Here is a 26,368-nt window from a genome sequence, read left to right on the forward strand (position 1 = left end):
GCAACAGCAGGAGCAGCAGCTGTCATAAAGCAACACCTGGCAGGGGAGGATTCCAAGTGTAGGTGGGTGTAGGTTGACCTCCATACACAGGTGGCGCTGTCTAGGACCACCATGCAGGGAAAATGGAGGACAGGAAGAACTCAAAGTTCCTCTTAGGCCTCCGTACATGTCAGAGAGTGTGCAGTTGTCAAATTGGATACTGTTGCCCTGGATGACCTCCGTGGCCATCTTTAGTGATGGCAGTGCTTATAAAAAGCACTGGCTCACTATAGTTGGTGCGCATTTTACATGTGGTTAGGACCAGAACCCGCTGGGTAGGGAGAGAGTGTACCTAGTGTAGCGCAGAGGAGGAGGGTCAGTATAAGGACTGTTTGTTATTGTTGCTGTGTGGAACATTTCCGCTTCTAGTGCCTTGTTGCATACTTCCTACCAGCCGCATCCTGTGCCAAGTACTGTCAGTCCTCAAGCATTGCCACCCGCAAGTACTGCATAATCATCTGTGAGTGTTTCTGCCCGGTTGAAAGCTCTACATAGACTCTGATACAATGTGTTTGGAATTTTTCTTGACAATACACTTCCTTGAAATCTTGGAGCTCAGTTCCTTCCCACTTTGGGTGCCTACCACCCGTCCTTACTTCAACCTACAGTCTGCCCATGCTGATTAGTGGGAAAGGAGGAATTTGCGTGTGTGTGTGTGTATGACTAGCCTAACAGCTCTGATATGTATAGAGATTTATTAAGGCTGGTCAAAGATGGAAAAGCAGCAAAACACATTCATCTGTCCCTGCGCAGATCAATCAGGTACATAAGGCAGGCCATAGATGGTACAAATTTCTTTCCTGCAACCACGCAGGAGTGGGCGGGGGAAAAGACAGTCGCTTGTGATAATTGCAAGCGAATCCAGCAGGCTGGTTGTACCCAAGTTGTTAGATCGATTAATTTGGTACATTCAGCATGCCCACTAATGGACCAAATCGTGTATGGCTGGCCGAAGGATGTTGTTTATTTCCAGGGTGTACTCTAAACCAGAACATGCATTATGTGAAGTCAAAACTTCTGTTCTGCATACTTGAACTGGCCATAAACTGTAATAGTTCTCCTGCTTAGCCCCACGAGCTGAATCTATTGATTTCCACATTCACACCAAACAGTGTGGATAGAGGAATCCCCTCTTGTCAACTATTGTATTATGACGGCTGATTAGATTTTTGCCCAACAATTTTATGCTCGGCTCCTTTGCTTTTCAGATCAAAGGGTGTCGGGAGGGAGGGTGCCCATAGGGCCTCCCATGGCCTGAATTTCTACCGGTTCATTAGGAACTGGCCAAAATGTGTTTAGTGTACGGCCAGCTGTATTTCTGAGAAGTATGGAATGACAGTCTACAGATTTATTTTATTACAGGCTCTGTCCGTTCCCTTTCCTCTGTGGCTCCCACAGATGTTTTCCATGCTGAAAAATATTTGTGCCCTAAAAATTGCTTGTGAACGTCCTCTTGTCATAGGTGATGCTTGAATGGGCAACATTTCTTTATTTGTTAGCCCATCTATGGCTATAGCTGCAGGTCTGTCCATATGTGGGCAATTTTGGCAATCATACAGTTGTAGCAGTAGCTTATGCAATTTTTTTTGTCTTCTAGCAGATTATTAAGCTGAGTCATGACTCATGATTTTGCCAGTAATAATTTAAGGTGGAGGCAAGAGTTTGCCAGGTCAGATCATTCAAATATTCAAGTGGTGTAAAAAATGACTTTAAGAAACACCAGCCAATCTAAACCTACTTTGGCTACAAGTAAGCCTGTTACAAAGTTGGGCAATTTAAGTTGAGAGTTTGATATGACCATCCATCAGCAGAGATCACCTTTAATGAAAACAAAAAGGTTAAAATGATCCCTACATCCCTAGATGTAGGCAGCTGGAATTATATGCAAGTCTCCACTTTTCCTGTAAAAAGTAAAATTGAGTCCCACCACCAGTGAGGCTCACGTTCTTGATCAATACCTTTAAAAAGGGCCAATAGGTATGCCTAGGAGGTAGGTGGTGTGTGCCCAAGCTCAACATATAGGAACAGCTGCCCCTATTTCTGAAACTACTGATCGTTTTGACAATTGGTTGTCACCAACAATGACCTTTAGGCTTGCCATACACTGCTCGAATTTTTGCTTATTTCTGATATTAGCACACATAAGTGTGAATGGACCCTTGAAGTGTTCAGAAAATATGAGAAACACACTATAATTAAGGCAAATACTGCTAGTTTAACTGTCTGAAATCTAGTTTTCAGAATATCTTGCTTTAATTCCATATGTGGCATAGACTAAAACCATACGCTATTGCATTTTGCATTGCCCTGTGCTGTGAGGCTGATGTGCCTGCAGGCACTAGGGACTGAAAGGGTCGCTGTTTAGAAGGATTACAGTAGAGAAGAACCCATAGTACAATGAAGAGGCAGAGGACACCGGGAGCTGCAAAGCAATAGTAAATACCACTGTCATCCTCCTGATGGTGCTATGTGGCATGGGTGTCTGAATCAAAATAGTGGCCAATCAGAATTATATATATATATCTTGGCAAGTAAAACCGCTCACACGTATTTTAACTACAGCAACTAATTATAGAGGAAACCCACTATTATAACTCTAATAACTCCAATGACTTGATGTTATGGTTAGCAGTGGGAAAAATTGTCAACCATACAGACTACAGTCTCTGAGAGTTTAATTATAATAATTAAGAATTTTTATTTTCACTGTAACCACCCAGAACATTATGAAGATTAATCCCTACTCTGCTTGAAAACCTGAAATTGAATTGTTGCCCCTAGCATGTTTGTAATGAAAGACACTGTTAGTTGACACCCATGCAGTATTATACAAAAGGCCTTTGTACCTTTGCTTATAATGCATATGGAAATGCTGCATGCCATATGGGTGATTCAACCACAATATAAATTACAAAAAGTCTTTGTATCTCCATGCATACAGTATGACTCCCATACACAAGCAGATAGTGGTAAACAACATGGCCAATAGTTGATCTGGATGTAGTGCTTAATTGGCATAAAACACTATCAAATCAGATGAACCCATCCAACGATTTCACACTTGTTCCTAAAAATCTCCCCGATTTCCAAAACCGTAAAAAAATAGCAAACCCTCCATAAAATAAAAGTCTACAAAGTCTAATTATCTACAGGCAATTTTGATGTCTTGTGTTGAGGAAGGGTTGCAGCCCCAGTCATGTATTTGTGTCCTTACTGGATAGATTCAGCATGGTCACTACAGCTGTTGTTGCTGAAACAGGAACAGAGGTAAAATGTTCCAATGGGGACATTTATTGCATAAAAGCTAAAGCTGGCCATAAACGAATCAAAATGTGGCTGGTTCAACAGTAGCTGAAAAAACGTTGAACGACCAGCTCAAGAGATAATTTTACCTTATGCTTCAATTTTACCCCACATGCTTCAATATGAAAATCTGAAAAGAAACCAGGTGGGAAAATGTATTCAAATTTCAATCAGATGCAGCCAATGTTTGGATATTTTGAGAGCAGCGGGTGTCAGCTGTCAAATTACAATAGATGGCAAGGGAGATTCCTCCATCCTTGTTGTTTAGTGTGGATGGAGAAATAGATTTTGCTCATTCAGTTCCATTGTACAGCATTTGGTTAGCATTAATTTGAAGAGGTTTTTTCATTTCCTCTTGTCCTAATCTACTCAAATCTGAAACCTATTCCAACAGTAAAGCTTATGCATACTGCTCTATGCAGGGTTTAAGGGTTGATTATCACATGTAAATGTAGATATTCAAATTGTACCACCCCTTTAATGATACCAAGCAGTACCCTAGGTGCACTGGTAAACTGCTCTGCAGTGCTGATATGTGAACAGTCCACTTAGTCTGTTTCACTTTTTTCTTACAGATTTGGACTAACAGAAATTATTTGCACGCCATGTTTAGACTGTAAGCTGTTGGGAACAATTTTTGTTTCTTTTCAGCTTCATTTGGCCTGGCTAGGTCCCTTAATACTGCTAAAAGTCATACAAAATTCTAGAATGAAATATTCATATTAAACAATCCATGTACATATATGGGTTTGTAATGAAGGGGGAAGAAATGTGATGATGCAGAAAACCGTAGCCAATCAGAATTCATTCTAGTCATTTAAGGGTACAGATTACAATTGGTTGATAAGGGCAACTACATTCTGATCGTTAGTGGTTTTTGAATTGTCCTACGAAAGAAACCCAACTGCTTAATATAAATATTTTTTATTTTTAAAGTAAATTAATATATTAGGAGCAACTTTGTATAGGATAAAAAGATCAAACTGCGCTATGATTGTCTTAGGATAACTGTGGCATAAACATGCACTGAACAAGGTAGCATACATGTTTATCACTTATACACCCCAAGTATTGGCTTTCTCCAGGCAGAGGTAGCAGATCAGTTCCAAGATCTGTCAATCTAAGGTGTCTGCACAGGCCAAATGCTGCCCATATACACACAATCACTCCCAAATCCAACCATTATACCATATATTCCATAAAATCTTAATGGTATCCTTGAGCTGTCATTTTTTCCACTGCTACATTAAAAATTCCAGCAAAGTTTAGCATCATCCATCTATAGCTAATAAAAATATATCAGATATAAAATTGCTCAGAAAACAGCTGTCATTGCCATAATAAGGCTGGCCATACAGGGTTTGACCGTTAATGGGCAGGCTGGATGCACCAAGTTGATCGATCAATAAACTTGGGTACAACCAGCCTTCTGGAATCTCTTGTGATTATCGCTAGCGTCTGCTATGTTGATGAGGGAATCGTTAATTTCTTTCATGGGTGCAGGAAAGAAATTTGCACCGTGTATGGCCTGCCTAAGTTGGAAATTGCTGATGCCATCGGTTCTTGGCAAAATTTTGAAGTTATTGGGTATTTTGATGTCAGTGGAGCTGGCTGGCCAAACAGATTTTTGTTTGAAAGTTGGTATGAAATTCAGAAAAATCCTTTGTAAGAGCATTTGAGGATGCTATCATAGGCGTTGATTGATTCAAGGCACATAGACTGTGCACTTTGCAAATGTAGTTGCACTATGCAAGTACATTTACTCCAGAACTTAGTAAATGAGGTAAAGCTTTACTTTGCAAAGAATAACCAATCACGTGCAAAGGAATAAAAAACAAAAACGGCATTTTTGCTTGCACGTAATTGGATGATGGAAGTCAGAGGAGCTTTTCCTCATTCTCTAAGCTCTGGAGCAAATGCACTTGCAAAGTGCACAGTCTGTTTGCCTTTAGTAAATCAACCCCTATAGAGTCAATGAATTTTGTTAGAAAGCTCTTCAAAACTTTTGTTTGACTTCTATGCCAATGTATAGAACTTTAACGTTTGATTTTCGATTGATACAAATTATTACAGATATTTATATAGTGACATCAATTTATATATTATATATACATATATACATACACACACACACACACACACACATACACATTACATTTACATCAGCACTGCCCTCAAGGAGCTTACAATCTAAGGTCCCTAAAGCTCAGTACACATGGGCCCAATGTTGGACGGCATCACCCAGTCGACATTTGGCCCATGTGTGCTGCAGCCGGTCCGACAGAAGCCAGACGTTCAGCCAGCTTCTGTTGAAGGGTCATGACCGAAAAAGCTCTTCGCCAATGGCTGACTGGTGTGTTCTGGCCGGGATGCATCCCCTTGTCAGAACACAATAGAACAGCAGGGGAGATCGCTGCACTAAAATCAGATTGTTAGTACAGCAGCTCCGACCTGAGCTGTCAGTTTTTTTTCCCTTCAGCCCACTGTGGTAAATGAAGAGAAAAAACTATCAGAGTGTACTAGGCTTTACTCACATTCATACATACACATACTGGGGCCAATTTAGATAGGAGCCAATTAACCTCCCAGCATGTCTTCAGAGTGCGGGAGGAAACCGGAGCGCCCGAAGAAAACCCACGCAGGTACAGGAAGAACATGCAGACTCCAGGCAGGTAGTATAACATGTAAATACAAACAACTTTTCCCAACTGAGGACCACATTGACAGTTACAATTTCATTCGAAATTTGAGAAAAAATGTCCATCCTGAGCCTTCCAATCTTCTCATATATACAGTCGAAAACAATCCTTGGTTTGTTCCCATTAACCATTTAGAAAATTGAAAAAAAACAAGTTTTTTTAAAACCAAATTCTACTGGTGCATGGCTAGCTTTAACCACAAAGGCAAAGATCATAAATGCTGTTATATTAGATATCAGTGAAAGACAGGAGAAAGGTTAGATTGGGTGGGGCAGATGCAGGTATTCATCCTCTGTGTGATCAGAGACAATGAGCCAAGCAGGGAAGTGCCGAGACAGAAGAGGGCAAAGTGTTAATATGGGAGTTTCAATGACTTCTCTTACCTGCTCTGGGAGAAGTCAGCAACTCAGAGCTGTCCTCTGTGGATCAGGACACAGGAAAGTTCTGCGTAAGCCTTCCCAGGGTCCTAAAACCAAAGAAGGAGGGCAGCCAATGAGGAAAGACACTCACCCCTCTCCAGCCTGCCCTCCCGCCTGGGATTTGGCCATACAAGGAGAAGGAATTTGAGGAGGATGCAAGATGTGTGGGACAAGCAGATCCAAACCCAAACACAGGATATTCTCCCTTATATAGTTCTCAGCTCCACTTTCTGTCAGTGTGCAAGGAACCCTCTTTACAAGGCTGTATACACAGGGGAACACTGCCAGTCCTCCTTATATGGGGTGTGTGGGTGTACAAAGGGGGAGAATGGTACAGGACGAGCTCAGCAATCTTCTACAGTACAGTTCCCACAATTCTGTAAAACTCTTGTATAAATTATAAATGGTCGGTCCACTCAAAACTAATGTTTCAGCTTTCTGTAGATACTGGAAGGGTAAATCAGCCCACTGGTATTTCTGGGGATTCCCGAGAAAGTTTACCTCTATAGTTTCCGTCTCTTTTCCTAATCAGGAATCTCACTTCTATTGCTGTATTCTTCAAAGCATAGAAAAAAAAAAAAAAAACAGGGAGAGCCTGCTGGCCATAAACCTTGCAATCTAAATGTGCAATCTTTATTCCAACCTCTCTCAATGTTTTATAACCCTAAGGAACCCTTGAAATAATTCCTAGGTTCTTGGAGAACCCACGCTAAAAATGATTATACCTACAGCTCATGGTACATTAACATGAACAATAATGTTAAAGAATATTTGAAATAAAAGAATAGGTAATGTGGTGTACCTCGCTTATTGACACCCAGGGCCAATTATTTTGTTTACCAGCCTTCTACAAAATGATTTTCAATAGTATACTTGAAATGAACAATAATTGAGGAAAAGAAAGAGTAAAACCTTGGGGGTCCTCTAACTTAGTACTCAGTGTAGAAGTGATCCCTTAGATTATTATACAAATAGCGCCAACAGTTTGTGCAGCACTTTACAAAGTGAGCGCAGACAGTACAGTTACAATAACATTTTATACAGTAAAAATCAGAGGGCCCTGCTTGTTAGAGCTTACAATCTAAAATTGAAGGTCAAGTGATACAAAAGATAATACCTGTGGGGGATGAACTGATGGAGAAAATAAAGTACAGTTATTAGATGGAGGAAGGATAGGCTTCTCTGAAGAGATGGGTTTTTTGGCACCGTCTATAAGTAGACTAAGTTGGACAGATTGGGATAGGGAATTCCATAAGATGGGAGCGGCTCAGGAAGAGTCCTGATGGAGGAAACAAAGGGGTCTAGAGAGCAGGAGGTCTTGGTAGAAATGAAAAGAACGATTTGGTTGTTATTTTGAGACTAGGTTAGTGATGTTGCTGGGAGCAGAGTTGTGGATGGCTTTGTAAGTTGTAGTTAATATTTTGAATTTAAATTGTTGGGTGAGTGGAATTGTAAGAGAAAAGAAGCAGACACTGAACGGTTGGTAAGGTGTATGAGTCCGGCAGCAGCATTCACGATGGACTGAAGGGGGGGCGGGGGTAGCCTATGTAGAGGTAAGTCAATGAGGAGGCAGTTGCAGTAGTTGAGGTGAGAGAGGACCAGGGAGTGAACTAGGAGCTTTGTGGTGTCATTGCTCATTAGTGGTTAGTGATGCCCACTTGCATTGGTGGTCAGTGTCGGTGTAAGATCAATCCATCGTTATTCACTGCTCATTGAACTCGTAGCAACCTCATGATTGACCCTGGTTGAGAAACACTACTCTTTTCTTTTTTAATAGAGATGAGATAACAATGGCCCCCAGTCTATGGGACCTCCTTGATGCTGTTGGTGGGTAGCTTTAAAGGTAATATTTTATAAGAGAATGCCCCATCACACTTTTTCTTCTCAGAGAGTCACGACATCAGCAGAGCCCAACTATACTGCTCCACTACTCCCTTTCAGCCAAAAATATATATTTTTGGATAGAGTGGCGTAGGGTTAGAACCTTATTAAGTCCATATCGAGGAGATCTTTCTATACTTCCTATCCAAGTGATAGATTTTAGCCAGGAGAAAAGTAAAGAGTATTTAAAATTTTCAACAAAAACCTGACCAAGGTCTTACCTATCCCTTTTTAAAATAAACAAAAGTTAGAGCTAGATTTGGGCTTTGTCTTCTCCAAACAAACGGGAATTTTTCTGTCTTGAGGGCAATCAGGATCACGCCTACATATGATCTCAAAATACCAACCTCCCAAGACCCCCTACTCGCTAGCTCCCTCGTCACCTCCTCCCATGCTTACCTCTAGGACTTCTCCAAAGCCTTTCCCATCCACTGGAACTCCTTACCCCAATCTGTCTGACTATCTCCTTCTTTATCCATCCTTTTTCCTGAAAACATGTCTCTTTAAAGAAGCCTATTCTGCCTCTAAAAAAAAACAACAACTTTATTTTCTTGATCAGCTAATCCCTCACAGCTATAACCTTTTGAATAATTTGACCCTCCTTTTAGATTGTAAGCTCAAATGACCAAGGCCCTCTGATTTCGCTTGTATTGAAAATGATTTTTACTGTACTGTCTGCCTTCATTTTGTAAAGCACTGCGCAAACCGCTGGTGATAAATAAACCCTATATAAAATGTTAATACACATGTTAACCTCTGCATAGTCTGATTGTCTCACTCACAAGCGATGCTTTGAATAGGTTAAGTTGGCCATACACTGCTCGAATTTCAGCCAATTCCTGCTAAATCGGCTGGAATTCGAGCTGTGGGTGGCCCGGGGGATGAACAAGAGAAATTCAAAGTATGGGCAGCTTTTAGACACAAAGACTGGATTAGATCCACTCTACCGATCCATAATGGGGTAAACCTAGGAAATTAATTATCCATTTTGGTGGATTAGTAATTTAAATGGAACCTGTAACTAGAACAAACTAACTTAAAGAGGAGCTCCAGGCTCCATCAGAAAAAAAATGAAAAGTCAGCAGCTACAAATACTGTAGCTGCTGACTTTTAATATTAGGACACTTACTTGTCCTTGAATCGAGCAGTGTCTTCACCCGAGGTGATTTTTTAATCGGCTCTCAGAGGGTGCCACCACCATTCCCAGCCGGCTCCCTACTGCGCATGTGCGAAGCGTGCTGCCATTTGTGAATGGCCTGGCGAAGTCACCCGGAAGCAGGGGCATGTACCCGTCAAAACCAGGTACCCACTCCCCGCTGCCCCCCTAAAGGTGCCAAAAGTGGCAGTGGAGGGGCAAATAAGCGGAGCTTTCCCTTTCGGGTGTAGTTCCACTTTAAAGAGGCGAGAGAAGATACCACAAGGTTCTAGTACATTGTACTTCCTTACCAAAATTCCTGCACTGTGCACCCCAGAAGCCCCTGAACCAAGAGAGAAGAGTATGCATAGGTTGGCAGAATCAGAGAGTAGAACACACACACAATGAAATGCAAACCCCCTCTCTGAGAGAGATGTACTAGAAGGCAAGCACATTACATTAGGAGATGCAGGGAGAGTGTCCTTCAACTTTAATTAATGCCAAGATTTCCAAACTGCACGCGTTTGAGGTTCAGGGGCCTGGGACATTTAGAAGAAGAATCTGTATGGGCATTTTGTGTTTTCTCTTGTATAGTATCTCACAAAAGTGAGTACACCCCTCACATTTTTGTAATTTTTCATTCTATCTTTTCATGTGACAACACTGAAGAAATAACACTTTGCTACAATGTAAAGTAGTGAGTGTACAGCTTGTATAACAGTGTAAATTTGCTGTCCCCTCAAAATAACTCAACACACAGCCATTAATGTCTAAACCACTGGCAACAAAAGTGAGTACACACCTAAGTGAAAATGTCCAAATTGGGCCCAATTAGCCATTTTCCCTCCCGATGTCATGTGACTCGTTAGTGTTACAAGGTCTCTGCTGTGAATGGGGAGCAGGTGTGTTAAGTTTGGTGTTATCGCTCTCACTCTCTCATACTGGTCATTGGAAGTTCAACATGGCACCTCATGGCAAAGAACTCTGAGGATCTGAAAAAAAGAATTGTTGCTCTACATAAATATGGCCTAGGCTATAAGAAGATTGCCAAGGCCCTGAAACTGAGCTGCAGCACGGTGGCCAAGACCATACAGCAGTTTAACAGGACAGGCCCCACTCAGAACAGACCTCACAATGGTCGACCAAAGGAGTTGAGTGCATGTGCTCAGCGTCGTATCCAGAGGTTGTCTTTGGGAAATAGACATGTGAGTGCTGACAGCATTGCTGCAGAGGTTGAATGGGTGGGGGGTCAGCCTGTCAGTGCTCAGACCATATGCTGCACACTGCATCAAATTGGTCTGCATGGCTGTCATCCCAGAAGGAAGCCTCTTCTAAAGATGATGCAAAAGAAAGCCAGCAAACTGTTTTCTGAAGACGAGCCGACTAAGGACATGGATTACTGGAACCATGTCCTGCGGTCCGATGAGATCAAGATAAACTTATTTGGTTCAGATGGTGTCAATCGTGGGTGGCGGCAACAAGGTGAGGAGTACAAAAACAAGTGCATCTTGTCTACAGTCAAGCATGGTGGTGTGAGTGTCATGTGTGGGGGTGCGTGAGTGCTGCCGGCACTGGGGAGCTACAGTTCATTGAGGGAACCATGAATGGCAACATGTACTGTGACATACTGAAGCAGAGCATGATCCCCTCTCTTCGGAGACTGGGCCACAGTGCAGTATTCCAACATGATAACGACCCCAAACACACATCCAAGACGACCACTGCCTTGCTAAAGAAGCTGAGGGTGATGGACTGGCCAAGCATGTCTCCAGACATAAACCCTTCTGAACATCTGTGGGGCATCCTCAAAACAGAAGGTGGAGGAGCGCAAGGTCTCTAACATCCACCAGCTCCGTGATGTCGTCATGGAGGAATAGAAGAGGACTCCAGTGGCAACCTGTGAAGCTCTGGTGAACTCCATGCCCAAGAGGGTTAAGGCAGTGCTGGAAAATAATGGTGGCCACACAAAATATTGATGCTTTGTGCCTAATTTGGACATTTTCACTTAGGGGTGTACTCACTCTTGTTGCCAGCGGTTTAGACATAATTGGCTGTGTGTTGAGTTAAATTGAGGGGACAGCAAATTTACACTGTTATACAAGCTGTACACTCACTACTTTACATTGTATCAAAGTGTCATTTCTTCTGTGTTGTCACATGAAAAGATAAAATAAAATATTTACAAAAATGTGAGGGATGTACTCACTTTTGTGAGATACTGTATGTTCTAGTGGCAGGTTCTCTTTAATCTATATACAGGAACGAGGTAATAATCTATATACAGGCCAAGGCAACAGAGTATAAATATTTACAATGCAATACACAGACATGTGTTCTTTGAAACATAAAGTGCATGCAGCGTTGCAGATAGATTTATGGATGTGTTTGCTGAATAATTTATCCACAAAGCAAGAATGACATCAGTGGAAAATCTATACACAGAGAATGAACTCCATTGCCAAACATGTCCACTGCCAAATGTATCCATACAACTTAAAGAGAATGTAACCCCTAAGTGCAAAAGAAAATCCAGTTGATCTTGCAAAACATGTGAGTTGATAAACCTATTGTGTTCTCTGCCTGCGCTGCAGTTTTATCAGTTACATTGTTCCTAGCTATCTCCGAGGACTACAGAACCCTTCCCTATATGATATGGAGATGAGGAGAGGGGCAGGTGTTTGCAGTCTAAATATAGAGAGCAGCCAACAGTGACAACATTGTTACCCTTATATGCAGTACATAGAGGGAGCATTGTCACTGTAGGAAAGAAAGCGTGTTACTGCCAGAATCACCAGGTGATAATAAAGGGAAAACAGCTTACAAAAGAAAATAAATGCAGGCACTGCATCTAAGCTGCAATATATTACATTTTTTTTTTCTTGGGTTTAGATGTATTTTAAAGAAACTTGCACTTTGAGAGACAGGGCCATTACCGGCTCTCTTCTGAAAATGTACATCCCCGGACTTTTTCTGAACTGTCACTGACTTGACACAGTCATGTAACAAGTGATGTCAGAATTCCTTTTTACATTTCATGGGAGTAAAGTCCATGGTCCAGAAAAAGTATTAAAGCTAGAGCATACTAAAAAGACCAGAACCTCTCAGTGATTCACACCTAGAGGATATGCTTAACATCAGGCACCTAGCATTTTCAGAAGAGGTCATCAACATTAGCCTACATAATATTCTCATTATAACATATCTTTGGCACTTCCTCTTTTGTAGAGTATACAGTTTACTGTTAGAGCTAATAATTGACTAGCCCGTCTAATTCTCCATAATGTATGTCTCAGACACATATATGTTGACATAGCTCAGAAGCGAATTATTGGCAACGTCCTTTCTAAGTTCAAATAGCAAATTCTAGAGAACTTTATAGGTGGCCAAGACATTGAATGTACACCACCAGATATGAGGCACTTTAGCATCTAGACCTGTATGGTGTTCAACTAAGGAAGTATAGGAAAATTCCAGTTCCCTGGTTGTCATTCTGGTCAAGTGGCTTCAGCATTTTACACCTGTGACAAGTGTGCAGATTAAAGCGGACCTTTTATTCATTTTGAAGGTCCACATGAATAAATTCCTGATCATGTTTACATAAACTTCAGAGGTGGATCCGAGTTTCTGAAACTGGGATTAATGGAGCTAATTTTAGGAATCTGGAGCTGGAGATTACATTTTTAACTTCTCTTTTCAGAGCTACTTCAATTGACTGTCATACGCCTAAAATAACATTTGTCAGTATGCTATCTGTAGTAGCAAAACAAAGTCTGACTAGTGGAATACTCTATTATTTTACTGTGTTTTCTTCAATCTATGTATTATCATGCAATGTTATGTAGCCAGGCACTTCAGCACTATGGAGTAAAGCCGCGTACACACGATCGGATTTTCCGACAGGAATTGTGTGATGACAGGCTGTTGGCGGAAAATCCAACCGTTTGTACGCTCCATCGCACAATTGTCGGATTTTCTGCGGACAAATCTTGGATTGCAGGCTTTAAATTTTTCCACGGACAAATGTATGTTGTCGGATTTTCCGAGCGTGTACACAAGTCGGCCAAAAGTCCAAAGTACAAACACGCATGCTCGGAAGCAAGGACGAGCCAGAAGCGGTCGGTCATGTAAACTAGCGCTCGTAATGGAGAATTAACATTCGTGATGTGGCAAATTATGAAATCTCGAAATGCAGCGCACAATTCTCTTCTTCTTTAATGGGATAATAATGAAGCTGCTTTGCTGGTGATACTGATGGAGTTATTGGAAACACATTTTCAAAGGCTTTTTTTTCTAGTGATATCAAGAATAATATTATGCTTGTTATTTTTTTTTTTTTTTGTGCAAGTTACCACAACACCGTTATCCTGTAGTTTTTAAGATCAAAGATACAACTATGTTGGTGTCCCTTGTCAATTTTACATTGTATTTTTTAAAATGTAACTTGTGCGCTTGCATTAGATATTTAAATCTATATTACTACATGATTATCATAAGTAGATAAACAAATAAATAAAAAAATAAAAAACACCATCAAAGTTGAATTGTGAGTGAATTACAATTAACTTTGATGGTGTTATATATATATATATATATATATATATATATATATATATATATATATATACACACACACATATATACACATATATACACACATACACACTAAGGAATGCAATTCATGAACTTTGGATGTGCGTTTTTCCTGCGACTCAGGATGCAATTTTGAACTTTTTCACTTATGACTTTGCACTTGGGTGGAATAACCTTTGTTTTTTTTTTTGTTTTTTCTTTTTTGCACACCAGTTTATAACTTTATTGTTGGTTTATATGTACGCAATGGTCAATATTAGTATTTGACTTACATGTCGCTGTTTGCTCTGTAGCATAGCGACTTTCAAATTCACTCACAATTAACTTTGATGGTGTTTTTTATTTATTTTTTTATTTATTTATCTACTTATGATAATCATGTAGTAATATAGATTTAAATATCTAATGCAAGCGCACAATTTTTTCTTTGTATATAATTTTTCACCTCATTGATATTTGTGGTTTTGTTGCAGCTGCAGTTATATTAATTTTTGCTTGATAGCGCAGTTTTTCTCTTTCTTCTTTTTTTTTTAAAAATGTAACTGCCTACTCCCAAACTGTCATTTGAAGTAAAACATACAGCCAAGTATTAGTCTACACAATTTTTTTATTGTGCATTAAAAAAAGAAAACAAATAAAATTAGACATGCTATCTGCCAATAGAACTTAACCAAAAAGTGCATTCTATGCATCCAAAAATATAGAAAATATACCAAATCAAATCATTATTCAACCAAAACATAAAATAAAAGCCTTATGCATGTGTCCTGCTTCTTAATATAGGGGGTCAACAATGCCAAGAGTTGGTGAAAGCAGGGGTCCGTCATTCGGAGATAATTCCGAAAAAAATCATCGGGATTATTCTCCTGGAGCTCCCGCAGCAAAGACATATGACATAATTGGTCATGATTAATAAAGCAACCAATTTTTGGTACAAGAAATCCTCCTCCTCCTGTTCCTGGACTGGACTTGGGTCAAAGCAATTACTCCAAGGCCAATAATAAATAACACGTTATCTCCTCCGATTCCGCAACATGGCTGGTTGACGAACGGCCATTCAGAACTGAAAAGCGCGAAATGAAAAGCGCGAATCAACGCTCACCAACCTTCTACTAACACGAAATTTGCAGAAGAAGCACAAAGGCTCGTAGTAGGTCTAGTACGTCACTGCGTTCGTGTTTGCTGGCCGACAATTGTGTGCCGTTTGTATGCAAGACAAAATCCAGGCACACACCCTTCGGACAAAAGTCCAAGGTTTTGTGTGTATAAGGCTTAAGAGAAAAGGTTTCATTTATACTGCCTGTTCTTCAGAGACACAGAAACCTGCATGCATTATTCTCCTCCAGCCAACTTTGAGCCTAAAGTCTCATACACACAATCGGATTTTCGGCAGGGAATTGTGTGATTACAGACTGTTTGCCTAAAATCTGACCGTTAGTGCGCTCCATCAGACAATTGTTGACCAACTTTCCGCAGACAAATGTTGGATGGCAGGCTAGTAAATTTTTGGCGGACAACGGTCTGTTGTCAGATTTTTCTATCGTGTGTACACAAGTCCGTCACACAAAAGTCCAAATTACAAACACGCATGCTCGGAATCAATGCTCACCAAACATGACATTAGCGGAAGGTGCCCAAAGGGTGGCGCTCAAGAGCTGAAATTCCCACATAGTACGTCACTACGTTTGTGTTTGTTGGCCGACAATTGTGTACCCTTTTGTATGCAAGACAAGTTCATGGCACATGCCCTTCAGGCAAAAGTTTGACGCTTTGTCTGCCAACAATCCGATCGTGTGTACAAGGCTTTAGAGTCTGTATCTTCCTTTCCTAACTGCTCCTCCCATTTTCGTAGGCGAGAAGGTCACATTTGCACCAGAAACCCAAAAGGAAAAACGTATGTGTAGCACATACTCCCTTAGGAGCGGCAGATTAAATGTTATATCCATAATTCACGTCTACCACCCAACCCTCGCTGCCCATAGATTTACAACTCACAGTCCTTAGTACTTTTTCACTTGCTTTATTTAACAACACGAACTGGGATGGAAGGACTTCCTCTGAGATGCTCTTTTGTTACATTATCATCTTTTAAGTGAATCTTGCAGGAATACTATGATCAATTGCGGATAGTTAAGAAATCATCCTCAAATGATTTCTTCAATCAGCGAAAATGGAAGTAGATTTTTATAGAGAATAGTTGATAAAGAGTCACTCTGAATAACTTCTTCATCTGTATGACTTTTAAAGAACTGTCCATATCTCTATATGTGCGCCTGCAGCTTCACCGCTACCTGTTTGCCACTACTTCCCATCTGCATGGTACTTCCAAGTTGAGCTAAAGAAAAGTCACTCTGAATAACTTTTCCCGCTTGACTGATTGGGATCCCGGGGCATTGCTGAACCCAAAGTCATAGGCCATCACTGTCCATCTCACTGACTTGTGCACTAACAACCAGGGGCGGACTGATAACTCATGGGGCCCCCGGGCAATAGGAGATTATGGGGCCCCCAGGCAATCAGAGATTATGGGGCCACACAGTATACACACACACACACACACTATACAATCACACAGTATACACATACATGTAAACACAGTATACACAGACAGATGTAAAAAAAACACATATTTATACATACTGTCCCTGGTTTTACTGAGGCTGGCAACCCTGATGGGGCCCCCTAGTGGCCCAGGGCCCTCGGGCAGTGCCCAAGTGGCTCAACAGTCAGTCCGCCCCTGCTAACAACCCTCAGCCTCTGGTAGTACCCTTCCCTTGGGCTTTCACTCACATGATCAACAGTCCATGTGCCACTCATAAACGATCGATCGCCCAGTTTCCTTCTGCTTTGTAGCTACTTCTCCCGCAATGATTCTTAGCTCCTTTTCTCCTTTGTGGCCCACTCCCCTCCCCGCAGGGGTGGCCAACGACACCAGCGACTGCATGCTGTGAAGTGTCGTCTATTCCTTCATGGAGGACCAGTTCTCCCCCCCCCCCCTTACTGTAGGGGGGGAAGCCCCGTTGACTCCCTGGAGGGGAAAACCTCCCTCCCCCCTCCGGGAACCGGGCTGGCTTCCTCCGCTCCTCAGAGCAGGACTGCAAAAACTCCTCCCGGACACCACGTGACCCCCTTTTATATGAGAGTCCCGGGTATTTCCAAGCAGATTAATGATTGGCCGAGACTAGCATACAAACTACCTGCCACTCAAAATGGAAATTGACAACAGGCCTGCTGTAATAGCACAAGCCTGTCTAAATTTACCTGACATAGAAAACTACCAAGAAGGGTCACCTACCTAAAAGTAGGTGCCCGCTACATATGTATCAATTCTTAGATGGTGTCTGCATTAGTTTTCCTTTTTTCGTTTTTTTTTTTTTTTTTTATTATTATTTTCTCCTTGTTGATTCTTCCAGTAAGTCCATTATTTTTTGACTTCCTAAAAAGAAAAAAAAAAAATTGTTGTAACTTCTTAAAATATGTTAGCTGGAGTTTGGATTTAATTTGGTTGCCAGATCCATCCAAATCTGCTAGTCTAATGGCATGCTCAATTGGTACTAAGGGGCCCAAAGTGTGCCAAGAAAATATCCCCCCACACCATTACACCACCACCAGCCTGAACCGTTGATACAAGGCAGGATGGATCCATGCTTTTATGTTGTTTACACCAAATTTTGACCCTACCATCTGAATGTCGCAGCTGAAATTGAGACCTATCAGAGCAGGCAATGTTTTTCCAATCTTCTATTTTCCAATATTGGTGAGCCTGTGCGAATTGTAGCCTCAGTTTCCTGTTCTTAGCTCACAGAGTGGCACCCGGTGTGGTCTTCTGGTGCTGTAGCCCATCTGCTTCAAGGTGCGATGTGTTGTGCGTTCAGAGATGGTTCTCTGCATACCTTGGTTGTAACGAGTGATTATTTGTGTTACTGTTGCCTTTCTATCATCTTGAACCAGTCTGCCCATTCTCATCTGACTTCTGACAGCAATAAGGCATTTTACACCACACAACTGCCACTCACTGGATATTTTCTCTTTTTCGGACAATTCTCTATAAACCCTAGAGAGGGTTGTGCGTGAAAATCCCAGTAGATCAGCAGTTTTTTTTAAATACTCAGACCAGCCTATCTGGCACCAACAACCATGCCATGTTCAAAGTCACTTAAATGCCCATTTTGATGCTCTTCACCACGTCTAGATGCCTAAATGCATTGAGTTGCTGCCATGTGATTCGCTGATTAGCAATTTGTGTTATAAAGCAATAGAACAGGTGTACTAAATAAAGTGGCCAGAGAGTGTACAAATGCAGCCATTTAGAAACTGGATGAAAGGTTTAACACTGGGGAACACTTTTTGAAAGATAAAAAAAAGTGCATTTTATATACAACTGTATAGATCAGACCAAAATGAGGGACAACTGAGGAGGAAAGAGGGACAGAGGGACATTGCTCCAAATCAGGGACAATCCCTTGAAATCAAGGACAGTTGGGAGCTATGAGCTTGTTACCTGCATGTTGCAACAATTGCCATTTGTTGCCTACCCATTGTATCAATTGCCATTTTTTTTTGGCCCATGACTGAAGGTTTGTTGCCCAAATAACACCACGATTGCCAATTTCTAATCCAAGTATAGTCATGATTTTACATTATTTTGCCTAAAAATTGTCAAGACAACACTAATTGCTTAGAGGACCATCCCCTGAGAGCACCTATCACTATTAAACCAAACCCCTATAATATGGTCCTGCCTCCAATTTAATTTATAGGTTACTACGTATGTTCATTTCTTGTCCTAGTGTCACGAGTAAAGAAACTGAGATTAAACCTGCCCAGCAGGGAGATTTATGAGCAATAATATAACTATGCAGAAGACCTCACCCAAAAAGTCTCTGAAACTGGGCAAGGTCACAGCTTTATTGGCTTAATAAACCTTATACTTATTCTACCATAACAGTCAGCAAACATATGAGCAAAATCCTGTGCCAGTCACAGACAAACTGTGACCACTGAACTGCAGTTAAAGAGGAGCTCCACTCCCCCCCCAAAAAATCTCACCCGGGGGCTGCAGCCACGTATGGACCTGGCAGCGAGGGGCACTGCCAGAATATACTTTTATTTGGGGGCAATTTATCAGGGAAATGGCTGGTGTTGGCGCTTCAATCATCCTGGCACCATGGTTGTTATGGTGTCAGGATGATTGAAGCCCATTATTTCTATTATTACATTGTTATATAAAATGAAATTGTTCAACTCACCATAATGCAGAATCCGTGGGAGCCCTGAGTGTGTCACTTGCCACGTCTCCTGTCACCAGATGCAGATTGTCACTTGCCATGTTGCCTGCCACACGTTGTGGATTTTCACCGGATGCAGATTGTCACCAGATGCAGATTGTCACCAGATGCAGATTGTCACTTGCCACGTCACCTGCCACACATTGCAGATTGTCACGTCTCCTGTCACCAGATGCAGATTGTCACTTGCCACGTTGCCTGCCACATGTTGCAGATTGTCACCAGATGCAGATTGTCACTTGCCACGTCACCTGCTACACGTTGCAGATTGTCACTTGCCACGTCTCCTGTCACCAGATGCACATTGTCACTTGCCACGTCACCTGCTACACATTGCAGATTGTCACTTGCCACGTCGCCTGACACACATTGCGGATTGTCACCAGATGCAGATTGTCACTTGACACGTTGCATGTCACACGTTGCGGATTGTCACTTGCCATGTCACCTGCCACACATTGCGGATTGTCACTTGCCACGTCGTCTGTCACACGTTGCTGATTGTCACTTGCCTGCTACAATTGTCACTTGCTGTGTCACTTTCCTGCTAAGTTGGTCTCTTGCTGTGTCTCTCTAAGGTGGTCTTTTGCTGTGTCCCAGAGTCAGGCAGCAGAGAGATGATATAATCTCTCTGCTGCCCGCAGCTGCCTGCACAATGAGGGCGGAACTGCAGGGATGCAGGGCGGGCGCTGGGTGGGAGAGCAGAGAGATGACAACCCTGATTGGCCAGCCGCCCGCTCACCCACTGAGCTGCCCAGCTGCTCGCCCGCTCACCAACCGAGCCGCCCGCCCATGGAGCCACCCGCTCTCTCAACTGCGGAGCCGCCCGCCCACTCACTCACTCACCCGCATTCCCCCCCCCCCCCCCCCGGATCTGCCCCTGCTGATGGGCGCCTGTAGGCACATGCCTAGTGGAAAATCCAGCCCTGGGTAACAGTGCTTTAGATCTCACACTATAGACATACAGGTAGGAGGCTGTAGGCACAGGAGTGCCTAGGCACCCTCACATTTCAGGAACTGCACTTCTTTTCTTTTTTTTCAAGAATTCAGGACAAAAAGTTAAAATTTTAGGTTACTTCTTAGGCACAATTACGATTTCTAGATGTTGCTTATAACTCAACAAACCTTACTTTTTGAGGTCAGGTCCACTTTAAGTAAGAGGGAAAAGGGGACTGTCCTGTAAGGGAAACCATAGACATGAGATGTCATGCAACCTGATCTGGCCATTTTCCAGGAACACTAGCATCAGTATGGTCTGCTGGTATCACTCACCTCCTCCCTGCTCTTCTCCACAGCAAACATGATACTAGGCAGAGCCAAGCTGGTATACCTGTACACCTTTCTATTGTCTGGAGATGGTTGCATTGTGCATGTACATCTGAAAGACCTTGTAAAGTTACCGCACATGTTACCATCCTATTGAACAATCTCTTTACAACGTCCTTTAGATTTACCTTGTGTAAAGCTAGTCATACATGGATTGAAATTTGGTGGGTTCAGCAGGAACTGGATGAATTTTGATCCATGTATGGCTGTTTCCGTTCATGAGAAGTCAATCTAATCGATCAACTGCTCATGAAGGGTACTGCTGGAAAATTTTGCAGCCTATTGATCTGATCTGAGTATTCTGACAGCAGGGAGGCAGGGGAGTCTCCTCGCTGTCAGAATACAATGATATAACGGAGAAGATTCCCATATCAACACCAAATGTGTGGATGGGGGAAATGGGTTTCAGTTTTTCTTTCAGCTGGTGTTCTATCGATATGTGCCCTCCGTCTAATAGTGCGCAGGACAGAGCCGCCCTCCAGCTGATTTGGCGATCAGCTGGAGTGACGTGACCATGGCGCATGCGCTCATCAGAGGAGGCATTTTTCGATGGGAGAGAGAATGTCACGGACACTATTAAAAGCTATTCACAGAGCGGAGGGACACCGTAGTTCTCATATTGTGCCTCGCTGTGGCGGGGGCAGTGTTTCAGTCTGCTCAAGGTCGCCTTTTGTCAGTGTTGCACGGCGGCTTTAGTGTCTTGATCAGCGCCTGGTGCCTGTGTCTAAGAGCCGGTTGCAACACAGACAAAACCCGCCTTTCAACACAGCCACAAGCTGCCCTGCAACAGCGAGGCATAATGCAACTACGGTGTCCCCCTCTGCTCTGTGAATAGCTTTCAATTGTGTCTGTGAAATTCCCTCTCCCGCCAAAAAAATGCCTCCTGTGATGTGGCCATGGTCACGTCACACCAGCTGACCGGGAAATCAGTTGAATGCGGCTCCATTCTGCGTATGCGCGGGCACATATCGATAGAACACCAGCTTGCTGAATGAAAAAAACTGACCCTCACCCGGGACAATCCTAGATCATTGGAGCGACGGACCTGGCAATGATGGGGCCCCATTTGTGGCTGGGGGCCCTGGGCAGTGCCCAGGGGTGCCTGCTTGATAAGATGGCCCTGGACCCACGAATGGGGCAGCCTAACACTATATTCACACAGGCTTTAGCAGGCCTTAGCTTGAATAATAATAAGTGAGAGAAAAGATACAGCATTAGACCATTCCAGCGCAGGTACGTTCTAGGCTCCGCCTTATTCCTGTGATATCGCTACTGTACCAGGGGAAAAGCCTTTGAAGTGAATAGGATAACATGGGCCAATTTTTGAATGGAGCGTTGAGTTCAGTACTGTGTGACACAATGCTAGAGGAACTAATATGTACCAAGCTAGTTAGCACAATACACGCTCATACCTCAAAACATTCCGGGCCAAAAAAAAAAAAAAGAAAAAGAAGAGGGACACCCTTTACCAAAAAGTTTACAGAAGCTATTCTCAGATAGGGTTCCTCAGAAAATTGCTAGGAGTTCGGTGAGCTGTGGTTGATTGTCATCCTATTTGATGGTGCCTGCAAAGTTCTGGAGCCTACTCTACTTGGTAAAGCCAGCAGCATGTCATCTTCCCATTCTTCTCACTAACCACCAATGCAAGGAACATGTTTCCCACTGGCCTCTGATAAATTGGTTTAGCTAGGCCTGAAAATTATTTTTCACGGGTTCCTTTGGTGTAAGGAAGTTGAGGAAGGCTGGTGTATAGGCAGAAGACTAATCTCAACCATGACCCCAATTACATAGTTTATAAAAAAAGAATGAGCAAAAATTGATTGGTTAAACCCAACAATGCTTTTTTGAACACTGCTTTTCATTCATAGTAGAGCTTCACAAATGCACAATTTGTCAATTATTTAGAAAGGTTTAATGCAATATAACACTTTTAATAGCGACATAGAAAATTTATTTACGAAGGTCCAAAAAAATGTACAGTTTAAGTGGAAATAAACCCTCCTAGCCAAGGAATCTGCCATCTTAGCTTCTGTTTGATCTGCAACTGCCATGGTGCTGTACATGTGATCAGTTATCACACCAGCCATTTGATGGTTCGACAATTTGGTTGAGAGCACAAGCAAATGTGACAGTTAGCAATCTTGGCATGCCGAGAATGTAACAGTTTTTGATACCGTTAAATCGATGGGTTTAGTTCCGCTTTAACCACTTTCTGACCGGGCTATAGCCGAAAAACGTTCTCTTGGGACACGCATCGGGAGAACTCTGTGATTGCTGTGTCTGTCGGACACAGCTGATCACAGATCGAGGTAAGGGGCCAATCACAGTGGTCCTTTACTATGTGATCAGCTGTGTCCAATCACAGCTCATCGTGTGTAAACAAATGCTGGTTATCGGCATTTCCTTTCCCCAGCGCTGTCAGTGTGTGAGGACAGGAAAGCCAATAACCGGCTGTCCTGTGACAGGGGACATTTACACTGATATTCTGGGCACTGATCATGATTATCAGTGAAACCCCATCAGTGCAGCTCATCAGTGTCCATCAGTGTAGCATATCAATGCCACCTCATCGGTGCCACCTCATGAGCGTGGCCTCATCAGTGCCACCTCATGAGCGCGGCCTCATCAGTGCCACCTCATGGCACTCAACCTCATGAGTACAGCCTCATCAGTGCCACCTCATGAGTGCAGCCTCATCAATGCCACCTCATGAGTGAAGCATCATCAATGCCACCTCATGAGTGAAGCATCATCAATGCCACCTCATGAGTGCAGCATCATCAGTGCCACATCATCAGTGCCCATCAGTGTAGCCTCATCAGCTCATATCAGTGAAGAATAAGAAAAAACTACTTTGTTTCTGTTATAAAATTTAGCAAATAAGGAAAAGTTTTTAAAAAATGTTGGTCTTTTTTCGTTTGTTTAGAAAAATATGAAAAAAAGACCCAGCCATGATTAAAGGAGAAGTCCAGCCTCAGCTTGTTTGGCTGTACTTCTCCTGTAGTTCACAGGAGTGCAATTCGTTTCGCACTCCTGTGACTCGGTTTCAGCAGCGAGCGGACTTATGTCCGCTCGCTGCTGACGTCACAGAAAGCAGTTAGCGAGCCACTGAGAGCCTGAGACAGCCGCTCCCCGCCCCTCCACAACTCTGCGCTTCAGTGAACGATGAGGGAGCAGAGCGGAGAGCTGCTGATTGACAGTCAGCAGCTCTCTGCTTGGGGAGCTGTGAGAATGGAGTGATCGGCGGTGTTCGATCGCTCGGTCCTCAGTGCAGAGGCACCCGGGGACCGATGCTGTATCAACCTAGGTAAGTATGATACTGAAAAAAAAAAAATCCCTTACTTCTCTTTTAAATACCATAAAAAAAAGGGTCTATCTCAAAAAAATGTTTTGATATGGGTACAGTGTGCATGACCGCGCAGTTGACATTCAAAGTGCGACAGCGCTGAAATCTAAAAATTGGCCTGGGCAGGAAGGGGGTAAAAGTGTCCAATAGGCTAGTAATTAAGAGGGACAAAGGGATCTACTGTAGTTCCAAATGATGGACAGTGCAGAGGTATGCAACTTTTCTTACCTGGCGGAAGGACCAGATCATGGTGCCCAACTGCCCATATGATCATAGCCTTGACAGAGACTGCCGGGTGGAGTTGACCCTGCCATGCAAGATAGAGAGGCTGTCCTTTTTTAAAAAGAATAGTCTTTAAACATCACCTCTGCTATTAATTTTGTTACAGAACTGCACAGAGGAGAAACCAGAGAGAAAAGATGGAGACTAATGTGGCTTTATTCTGCAGACGGTTTCTCTTCCTATTATTGCAATGTTTTCCCATGTTTTGGAACCAGTTACAAGCGCAGTCATCTGTTGTTTTCATATTGCTTATAGAGCTGCTTCCTAAATGCCATTTCAACCATAAACTGAAAAAACAACAATTTGGGCTCAGTGACAAAATATTTGCTGTCGGCACTAAAGAGGCTCCTACTACTCGATCAGCATGAGCTTTATATTGTAATGACGTTAACATGCCTGCAGAGACACTGGTATATGTCAAATGTTTGGGTGTCAGCTGTATTGCTACATGAAATATTTCAGGTATGAAACTCACCCCTCTCCTCCCTCAAATGTAACAAGCCTAGCCATCCACGAACATTTCTATCCATTCCCTGTATATATCATACAGCAACAGAAGACATAAAATGGTGTTTTCAGTCGATCTTAAAGTGATGTGTTGAAAATTGTTTTGATCAAATATGGTGCTCGCTAACTAAATTGCTGATTTTTTTCCCCCAATTTTGATTACAATCAATTTGATCTTTCAATAAAATGTATACGCTTGAGAGGGGATATGATTTCAATTTACAAATACCATACTGGTGACCCCACAATAGGGATAAAACCTTTTCGCAGAAGGGACACGTAGTCACTCAGATTTAACCTTAGGTTTAGGTTTAACCTTAAACTAGGTAGAGGGTTCTTTACTGTAGGAGTGGCAAGGATGTGGAATTCCCTTCCACAGCCGGTGGTCTCAGCGGGGAGCATCGATAGTTTCAAGAAACTATTAGATAAGCACCTGAACAACCGCAACATACAGGGATATACAATGTAATACTGACACATAATCACACACATAGGTTGGACTTGATGGACTTGTGTCTTTTTTCGACCTCACCTACTATGTAACTATGTATTTGAGCCCAGTTTTTACTTTTTAGTCTTTTGAATTCTGATAATCAAATTTGTGTGTGGTAGATTGCAATTGCTTGCGATCATATTTGCAATTTAAAAATAATAAAAAATGACTGAATGATCAATTCATGGTCACACATGGTCACAGACAGCTCAAACTTCAGCTGATTCTCATAAGATGGGTGGCTCTGAAGCCACCACCCAGCTCGATGAAAGCCAGGTGGAAAATTATTGTCAAAACATACGTCCCATCAGATACAGTTGCTGCTCGGCAGTGCCACTGCATGTAGGCAGCTGCAGAGTGAGGCTCTATAGTGAGACCTGGAGGAGAAAATGGACAAAGGGGCTGCATGACTACGGGAGGAACAGGATCCGGGAACGGTCAGCTAGGTCAGTGTGGTGGGTAGGGGTGTAGTCCTTACCTGATTGGAGGCATAGGTTTAATGGGCAGGGTTACGATGAGAGGGTCTTTGCAGATAGGTAGTTTCTTGGTCATTCCAAGGAGTCAGAAGAAGAGGCAACTTCTCACCTGCCCTCCTGGTGTTAGCATACCTCCCAACTTTTTGAGATGGGAATGAGGGACACCTATCAGCAAAAGTATGCAGGCATAGGACACACCCCCTTAAAGAAGAATTTTACAAAAAAACAAGATTGGTTAAACCCACAATTGCTTTTTTTACCACTACTATTCCTTTATATTGGCTTTTGGAATTTACAAATGCAGCCATTTAGAAATCAGATGAAAGGTTTAGTGCTGGAAAACACCTTTTGATAGATAAAAAGTAAAGTTTCTATACATCTATATAGCACAGACCAAAATGAGGGACAAATGAGGAGGAATGAGGGGCATTGCTCCAAATCAGGGACCGTCCCTTCAAATCAGGGACAGTTGGGAGCTATGGTGTTAGGGGTTACTGCAGTGTGTAGGTGGTGGTGTTTTGTGTCTCAAGTTTTGATCGGAGTTAATAAAAAAAATATAAAGAAAAATAATATATATATATATA

The 26,368-nt window shown here is 42.4% G+C and overlaps 1 protein-coding gene across 2 annotated transcripts in view; it reads right to left on the reverse strand.

The window, feature by feature from the left end:
* MYL9 (myosin light chain 9) overlaps window positions 1–26,368 on the reverse strand; it is a 54,137-nt gene that overhangs the window by 22,154 nt on the left and 5,615 nt on the right. Inside the window, exon 1 of one of the 2 annotated variants that reach the window (XM_073606521.1) lies at window positions 6,425–6,581. The exons of the other annotated variant lie outside the window; for it this stretch is intronic. The gene's annotated coding sequence lies outside the window, so the exon portion shown is untranslated. Of the gene's footprint in view, window positions 1–6,424; window positions 6,582–26,368 lie in introns of those variants that run through there. 2 annotated transcript variants of the gene reach the window in all.

The sequence above is a fragment of the Aquarana catesbeiana genome, linkage group LG12 (genome assembly GCF_042186555.1).
Source record: "Aquarana catesbeiana isolate 2022-GZ linkage group LG12, ASM4218655v1, whole genome shotgun sequence".
NCBI lineage: Eukaryota > Metazoa > Chordata > Amphibia > Anura > Ranidae > Aquarana > Aquarana catesbeiana.